This window comes from Rutidosis leptorrhynchoides, chromosome 9, assembly GCF_046630445.1.
Source record: "Rutidosis leptorrhynchoides isolate AG116_Rl617_1_P2 chromosome 9, CSIRO_AGI_Rlap_v1, whole genome shotgun sequence".
Lineage (NCBI taxonomy): Eukaryota > Viridiplantae > Streptophyta > Magnoliopsida > Asterales > Asteraceae > Rutidosis > Rutidosis leptorrhynchoides.
The window spans coordinates 53,202,835-53,211,911 of record NC_092341.1 but is presented as its reverse complement, the minus strand read 5'-3'; the positions used below and the strand labels follow the sequence as shown (position 1 = coordinate 53,211,911).

Genomic DNA, 9,077 nt, shown 5'->3' with positions numbered 1-9,077 from the left:
AATTTTATAATGAATAATAACCAGACATTGGATAGCGACAAAAGCTTTCGATTTTAGGTCAAACACCTAAAATCCCAATTTGTACACTGAAACAAATATCTAAAACATTTCAATTAAACTGAAACCCAATCATTTATGTCGATCGTTACAAAAGAACAAATGGTAAGACTAATTTTTCAACCTCATCACATGAATCGAATGCTCCCGTAATCGTCATCCCAAACGACCAACAAATCAGTTGAGAACCCCAGTCAAAAAAGAATAACATCACCGAAGGATATGATGAATCGCAGAGACCCTTCTGAGTAGAACTCTCAAATTTATTCTGTTAAAATTAAAAATTAATACTGTAATACTTAAAGGGTGTTATTTTAATAGATGTTAGTGAGTTGGGAGAGTCAGGTGTGTAGAAAAGGGCACGTATACTTTGTACATCAACATGATAATAATAATAATAATAATAATAATAATAATAATAATAATAATAATAATAATAATAATAATAATAATGACGACGACGAGTGAAAATCAGATGGCCAAAAATAATTAGGCAGCAAATCAAAAGCCTGATTTCATTCTTGTAAATAGTTTTTTAGGTAATTAATAATTACTAAACAATTATAATTATATATTCGTTGATAAAATAATATATAAAACATTTAAGATGGAGATGCGGGGAATCGAACACCGTGCCTCTCGCATGCGAAGCGAGCGCTCTACCATATGAGCTACATCCCCGTTATTATTAACTTATAATAATTAACTTACACATTTCTAATATATTTATTTATTTCTCTTATACGTCCAAAAGAAATTCTACTGGTATATCTTATCTGAAGTCAGTCATATTCCGTTAACAAATACGAGTACTACAAAACTTTGATGCTAATCAATTCACTTCACGTGGTTATTTTATTCTATTAGCTAGAGTCTCCATTAATCAAATACTTGAGTTTGAATTATTGATAAAAGATTGTTGAATATATGAACAATTGTACGTTAAAAGATCCAATTCGTTTTTCAAGAATGCATGAACACCGTGACAATGTTAGTTCGTCTCCCGTTTTTATAAAAATTCCAAATCTTTGTAGTTGAAATTGCTAAAGGGTGAGGTGGAAGTTTTCAAGAATGTATGAAGTATTTGTAAACAAAGTTGCAAAATTCGCTATTCGATAATTAATCGGTCGGGACTTCGGAAGGATTAATCGACAATTCAGGGATTAATCGGATTGTACTTTAGTACATATAAATATTAAATTTTATAAATTATATTTGTAAATATACAAGAAAACTTTAAACATAAATATAAACTTTAACATAATTCTCAAAGCTTGTTCATTTGGTTCAAAAACATTAAAGTTTTTGTTAAAAATTCATATTAAAATGTTGACAAATTTTGACTTTGACCGACATTGATTACCAAATTCGATTTTGACCCATCAATCGACGTTGACCGATTAATTAAACGAATTTTGAAAAGTCGGAACAGACTGCTCATAAAAATGTGTAATCGGAGATTAATCGAGAAGTAATCGGGTTTTTTGCAACACTGTTTGTAGATATGAGTCGAAGAGGGGACCCGAAGCGAATTATAATGAATTTTATTACAAATATGTGGGTCAGTTATCGGCAATCACCAGTTATAACACCCCATTAAAATCTATCAACGACGATGTTAACTCTGGTCCCAGCGCATGGCTTGACTTTTACATATAACAACAAATATCTACAGCGGAAGCAATTAATACCTGAGAAATAACACGCAAAACAAGTCAACAATAATGTTGAGTGATCTAAAGGTTTAAGTAAACAATACGGTATGTTTAAGAACGATTTTCAGAAAACGTTTATTAGCGAAAGACCACCAAGGTTTAATATTAAAAGTTTGCAGACAACATTTGTCAAGTTTTAGTCTGTTTGTGAATATCAATGTCAAGTTTCAGCTGTGTATGACATTCAAAAATGTTTTGTTTCTCCTGCTTGTAAAACACAAGTTTAAGTAACCAATTGCAACGTATGAGACTACAAAGGTTTCATACTTAAAGTTTGTAGACAGCACTATGTCTTGTTTCAAATGTTTGTAGAGAATATCATGTCAATTTTCAAATGTTCGTAGACAATATCATGTCAAGTTTCAAATGTTCGTAGACAATACCGTGTCAAGTTTCAAATGTTCGTAGACAATACCATGTCAAGTTTTATTTCTCTTGTTTGTAAACCACAGTTTTAAGTAACGTAAAATAGTATCTAAAAAACATTATTCAGAAAAATAGTTCATTTGCATTTGACCACGAGATTTCCATAAGCACAGCGTTGCAAAAATTTACATACCACTATGAGCACTTGAATACTAGCTAAGACCGGCGTATAGTATATAACTACACTTATCCTTACCCCATGAATTGTATACACTTGTTCGAGTGTACTTATAGTTCAAAGTAAATGCACCACAGTTAATACTGTTGGGTGAGGTTTGTCTAACCTAACGGATTAGTCCATCTAATTTGCGCTTACCCGAAGGTAATTAAAGTATTCAAGCTAGGGAAATTCTGAACAAACTCAACGGGTATAATAGTACTAGTGTCAAACATAAAAGCATTGGTAATATCGTAAAAGTAATCAGTGTAGAGACCCGTCCTAATCCATCTGGACGAAGTCCATATCGATTATAAACGATTCACAATAGTTGATTTCATTGCGAGGTACTTGACCTATATATGATACATTTTACAAACATTGCATTCGTTTTTAAAAACACAAACTTTCAATACATCGAAAGTTGACGGCATGCATACCATTTCATAATATATCTAAACTATAATTGACTTGATAATAATCTTGATGAACTCGACGACTCGAATGCAACGTCTTTTGAAATACGTCATGAATGACTCCAAGTAATGTCTCTAAAATGAGCAAATGCACAGCGAAAGATTTCTTTCATACCTGAGAATAAACATGCTTTAAAGTGTCAACCAAAAGGTTGGTGAGTTCATTATTTTATCATAAATAATCATTTCATAATTTTAATAGACCACAAGATTTCATATTTCCATTTCTCATAAATATACGTCCTATGCATAGAGACAAAAATCATTCATATGGTGAACACCTGGTAACCGACATTAACAAGATGCATATAAGAATATCCCCTATCATTCCGGGAAATCCATCGGACATGATATAAAACAACATCGAAGTACTAAAGCATCCGCTCCAACGGATGGGGTTCGTTAGGCCCAATAGATCTATCTTTAGGATTCGTGTCAATTAGTAGATCGGTTTACTAATTCTTAGGTTACCAAGCAAAAGGGGCATATTCGACTTCGATCATTCACCCGTATAATGTAGTTTCAATTACTTGTGTCTATTTCGTAAAACATTTATAAAAATTGCGCATGTATTCTCAGCCCAAAAATATAAAGGGTAAAAAGGCAAATGAAACTCACTCTACAATATTTTGTAGTAAAAATATTCATACGACGATACTGAACAATGCAGGTTTGGCCTCGGATTCACGAACCTATATCATTTATATTTATATTAAAAATATATGATGAAAATCAAATAATTCCAACTATTAATTATATAGTATTTGTATATTTAATGTTGTAGTTTATATATATCATTTATATTAAACTCTAATATTTTCATATCCTAAATTGCATGTTATATATGTATTTATTTTGTATATACATAATAGAAATGTTAATATTTTTAATATAAAATTATAGATAATGTTAATATAATTTTAGTATAAGTATATGTTTATATACAAAATATTTATTTGTTATAATGATATTATAATAATAATGAAAATGAAATTTTTAAATAAAAAGGGTAGTTTTACTAATAATATTAGTTATAATAATAATATAAATCTTAATAAAAATGATAATTTTAAATGATACTTTTGACAATACTGATAATTTTAATAACAATGATAATTTTAAAAATAAAGGTTCTTTAAATAATAATAATAATAATAATAATAATAATAATAATAATAATAATAATAATAATAATAATAATAATAATAATAATAATAATAATTATGATAGTATTAAAAATAATAATAATAATAATAATGATAATAATGATGATAATAATAATAATAATAATAATAATAATAATAATAATAATAATAATAATAATAATAATAATAATAATAATAATAATAATAATAATAATAATAATAATAATAATAATAATAATAATAATAATAATAGAAGTGATCTTAGTATGAAAACTACCTCATTAGGCTTTTCTAAAAAGAAAATGTCACACACGGGGCTCGAACCCTCGACCTCACGCTCACTCGCAAACACCACCAACCAACTGCTCCACTGTTAATTTTCTGATTTAGATCCTAACTTAATTTCTATAACCGCATTTTCTGTTTCCTGGCCCAACATGAGGAGAAGGATTCGGCCCAACATGAGGAGGAAGGATTCGGCCCAGCATGAGGAGAAAGGATTCGGCCCAATAGCAGTTTCTAAGCCTAACTTTAAAAAAAATATTGCAGTGGCCTGGGTTCGAACCCAGGACCTCTCGTTTAACAACCATACGTCGAAACCATTGTTCTGTCTACGCTTTTGTGAATTAATTCGTAATAAAAATCTACTTAATCTGAGTGTTCCTGCTACTATCTCTTCTTCTTCAAAAACACAAGACCCAGAACTATTCCCCATTATGAACAAAATCATCATCTTCATAAGACTTCACCACCATTTATCATCCATAATCGTAATCATAATCATCTTCGTAAAAAAAACAAAATCATCATCATCTTTATAATTTTTTTTTTATCATCGTCTTCGTTTTCTTTTCTTTTTTTATCATACAATCTAACATTATCATCATCGATACTCATAACATCATCTCTCCTTCGTCGACGTTTGTCAGAGACAGAAACAAGAAAGGTAGCGAGTAGCAATATCATCTTCATTATCGTTTTTATCATCATCTTATATCTTCACCATTTTAACAGAAACGGTAACACATATTGCAGCAGCAGTACGTACGATACACAGGAGGTTGTAGAGGTGGTTTTCATTGAGTAGGTTCTACAGAAATAGAAATATAGAAAAGGTATTGAAGGGTTTCGGTTTTAAGGACAGAGAGAGAGAAGAGATAGAGAAGTGGTTACGGTAGAAGGTGGTTAAAGGATTCGGTGGTGATTCTTTGTTCGATGATGACCATGGTGGTTTATGAAAGTGGTGATTGTATTATGTAAAAAAAATAGAACATAAACACAAAACCGAAATGGTTTCGGTTGGAATTGTTCCAAAAAGTGATGGTGGTGAAGGGTGGGCGATGGTGGTGGTGTCGGTGGTGAGATGGTGGTCGTGGGAAGTTGGTGATCAAGTGATTCACCTGCTCTACCTCTATATTTCTTAATGCATAATACATATATATATATATATATATATCTATAATACTATGTAAATATAATCTTAATAATAATTAATATAATTAAATAATAATTAATAAAATAATGGAACTATAGTCACAGATCGTACAGTAACTTCAAATGATAATTTTCAATAGTACAGCAGTGACTCTTACATCCTTTCTACCGACGGTTTTCACGGGGTGTGTCCATTGCTAAACAGTTAACGTATGAAAGTGTTCCTAAAAATCCAAAATTTGTAGATTAACTATATTTAATTATTTCAGTCATTTCCTGTTTAAAACCTGATCAAAAAGGTTCTATAATTATTTATTTTCTGTTCCAATTAATATGTACGGAGTACTAATTTTTAAACTTAAAAAGATAAAAATATATTTAACAAATCTAAAATCTTCGTAATCAATTTACAGTCCAACTTTTATTTCAATCCTTCATGAACATGTACTGTATCTATATTAAAACTAACAAAACGTCAACCGAGTGTTACTGAAGTTTACTGACTAAGCTCGAAATCATTTATTTTTAATATATTCTCTTTCTATATACAAACAGTTTTAAAAATAGCAAGTTTAATTACTAAAACAAATATATTATATATTCTTAAACAAATATATTTAATAAAGCTTTATATATTTACAAATAAAATTTATATACATAAATACATATATCTATATATAATATTAGTTTGTATTACATTGCATATTATTTTACATATTTATTTCCAACAATTAAATGTATATGCTAGTTTATTAATGTTCATGTTATTATATATATATATTATACATATATTTATATATGCACATATTTATATATATCTACATATTTACAAGCAATGGTTCGTGAATCATCGGGAACAGTCGAAGGTCAAATGATTTCATGTAACCAGTTTCAATAATTTTCGAGACTCAACATTACAGACTTTGCTTATCGTGTCGAGATCATAATAAGATTAAGTTTAAATTTTGTTGAAAATTTTCGGGTCGTCACAGTACCTATCCGTTAAAGAAATTTCGTCCCGAAATTTGAGTGAGGTGGTCACGGCTAACAATAAAATGTTTTCATGACGAATACGAGCTAGAAATCAGAGTTTTTCTCATCATTTGGTAATATGGATGAAACAATCCGTTTATGTGAAGAGTAAGAGTGAAGCTATCACAAAAGAGTGAAATGAGAAAGACAAGTTTCATCATAACTTTTGACTAGTCATGGTTGAATTCAAAAAATAAGGTTCGTCTTAACTTCTGACGTTGTCTTGATTGAATTCCGGAATTCAAGGGATTTAAAGAAAATTTTCGAAATCTAAAAGATTTGATTCTTCGGCGAATAAAGAAATTAAGATCTTTATAATTAAATACAGGGATCTACCTTGATTACTCTGTCTGATATTTCCATTATAAATTAAACTCCTCCGTTCCATTATTCTCACCATTCCTATACTTTCTTTCTTAGTTCATACATCCAAAAGATTGTGCAAATGCTTAGTCCAGTTCTAATCCCTAATATTTTCCTAATTATCATTTCTGTCATCCCTCTTTTCAATCTTCCACCAGAAAAATCTGTTTACTTTTAATATAACCTTGGGGTGATACTTTCTTAATTATGCCTTGTCTTTATATTGCTATTCTTATTAATACCCACGGTTTGTAACTTCCGTGTTGTTATTGAGCTTTATATTTTCTCTTATATTTTGGAGCTCTTTACCTTTTTATTATCCTCCAGACCTCTAGTAAAGCGAGTAACGGTCCAGAATTCGTAAATATGGAATTTCGGATAAACATCATGTTCTAAATAAGAAAAAAATGTATCAGCACGATTTGATTTGTCAAATTACCAAAATCACTGAGAATAGAACTATCAAGAATATATTTTCTTGATATGTTTAAAAGTTAAACAGAATGAAAGAGTTATGTAACATGGCACATGATGACGTTATGATATGTGAATCATCACGTTCCATTAGAAACTCAGCATGACCTAATGTAATATAATCACGTTAATCAAGTGTCATTATATTATACTAACTCAAGCATCAGTTCCCAACATTACTTCAATAACATTCATATTTAAGCTCGAAAGTTTACAGAATATAGAAACTAACAGTTTCTATATGATGTAACACTTATAGCACTAAGAGATTAATGATTTCAGATAAGAATAGTTATGAAAATATTTTCAGAAATATGGAGGATATTTATAATGAAAGATACGATGATATCTTGGAATTTCTAATATCGAAGGATGGTGAAGAAAATTTGTCCGCAAGAGTTTGGAGTCAGAAGCAAGTTATTCGCTAAAGATTTTATCAGAAACAGAATCATCAGGATTCTTAATGTAGAAGTTTAGTCCTTGTGATTTGTTCAGAGACTCCGTCGTAGTTTGCTCAATCAGTTTTTCAGTTTCAAACTTTTTCTGAGCTTTGCCAACATACAATTCTTTATCATCAACTTTTGGCTGTTGAGGTCGTTTACAGTTTTTGTTGCTTCATTCAACTTTTCAAAATTCAGAGTATTAATTCGCAGACTGGGTGCTTTTCAAAATTTCAGAATGGAAGATCATAGTTCTAAGAGATAAATGTTATATAGATACATATAACTGTTATTGTGGAAACGTTGCGAGACTCACAATACAGATTTGCTGATTTCCGGTAATTGGTATGGTAATTCTTGTTACAAGATGCGGATGAGTACATGATGAGACTTCAATAGGTAAATATAGTGATTTGTCAGAGAGATTTAAACCAAGGAGCGGCGAGGTTGCTGGTACATCTGCTGGTAATATGGTGGAATATAATAAAAGGTTCCCCGGTAACAATAAAAGAACACACATATAAATCAAGGTTATAATAAGGTTGTTTCGAACGAAAAGTCAAAGTTGACTTGCTGGAGCTGTGACAAAATTTGCTAATTTGGAAAGGGATTGCAAAGTTATTTTGGGTAATAATAACACTAAGAAATTAGCATAGCTACGTTTTAAACGTTTACTCAGTTGCTGAGAGTTTCTCAGGTGAATAGCTATATGCATCAATCTTTTCTTCTATAGATGAAGTGGTTGGTTCATTCTCTCGATTGAGGTGTTTTCAAGAATCATGAAAGGTTTGAACGCAGATTGTAACCGTCAAGATACAAATGAGTTTAAGATGAAATCAAGTGGCAAACTTGAAGAAATGTTTAGTTTCATATGTTATAATCAATATTTTAATTCATTTTAATTGTCCAATGTTATTAGTCCACAGTCGATAGTCCACAGTTGATAGTCCAATAATTCATATATAGTTTAATATACAATATTCGAATTAATTACTACGTGTCGTGACCCGTGTACATGTCTCAGACTCGATCACAACTCAAACTATATATATTATTGTAGAATCAACCTCAACCCTGTATAGCTAACTCCAGTATTACTGAATATAGAGTGTCTATGGTTATTCCAAATAATATATATAGATGCGTCGATATGATATGTCAAAACCTTGTATACGTGTCCCGATATTTAAAGTGCGTAAAATAAATAACAGAAATTAAATGACGATAAATAAAATTGCGAGAATTAAAATTGCGATAAATAAAATGCGATAAATAAATTGCGATAATTAAATTGCGATAAATAAATTGCGATAAAATAAAATGTAATACGGAATTAACAGTTAGCTAGGAACAGTTAG

General features: G+C 30.1%; 1 non-coding gene across 1 annotated transcript; it reads right to left on the bottom strand.

Moving 5' to 3' along the window:
- Window positions 1-665: 665 nt before the first annotated feature.
- On the bottom strand, window positions 666-738 carry TRNAA-CGC (transfer RNA alanine (anticodon CGC)). Its single transcript has one exon. It is a non-coding gene; the product is annotated as a tRNA-Ala (tRNA).
- Window positions 739-9,077: the final 8,339 nt, after the last annotated feature.